This window comes from Nannospalax galili, unplaced genomic scaffold, assembly GCF_000622305.1.
Source record: "Nannospalax galili isolate Female #2095 unplaced genomic scaffold, S.galili_v1.0 scaffold709, whole genome shotgun sequence".
NCBI classification, from domain to species: Eukaryota; Metazoa; Chordata; class Mammalia; order Rodentia; family Spalacidae; genus Nannospalax; species Nannospalax galili.
In genome coordinates this window covers 630365-630752 of record NW_008360314.1, presented here as the reverse complement: position 1 = coordinate 630752, position 388 = coordinate 630365, and positions in this window count along the sequence as shown.

Sequence of the window (388 nt, the reverse complement as noted above, 5' to 3'; positions counted from 1 at the left end):
TCTCCAACATTTGGTATCATTTGTTTTCTTGATCTTAGCCAGTCTGACTGGGGTAAGGTGAAATCTTAAAGTGGTTTTAATTTGCATTTCCCTGATTATTAGTGATGTTGAACATCTTTTAAGATGTTTCATAGCCATCTTTACTTCTTCTTTTGAAAACTTTCTGTTCAGCTCCTGAGCCCATCTTTCAATTGGGTTGCTTCTTGTCTTGGTTCTGTTTTTTAAGTTCGTTATATATTCTGGTAACTAAACCTTTATCAGATGTATGGCTGGTGAAGATTTTCTCCCATTCTGTGGGTTTTCTGTTTCCTTGGTTGTCTCCTTTGATATACAGAAGCTTTTTAGTTTAATGCGGTCCCACATGTTAATTCTTGCCCTTGTTTCCTGG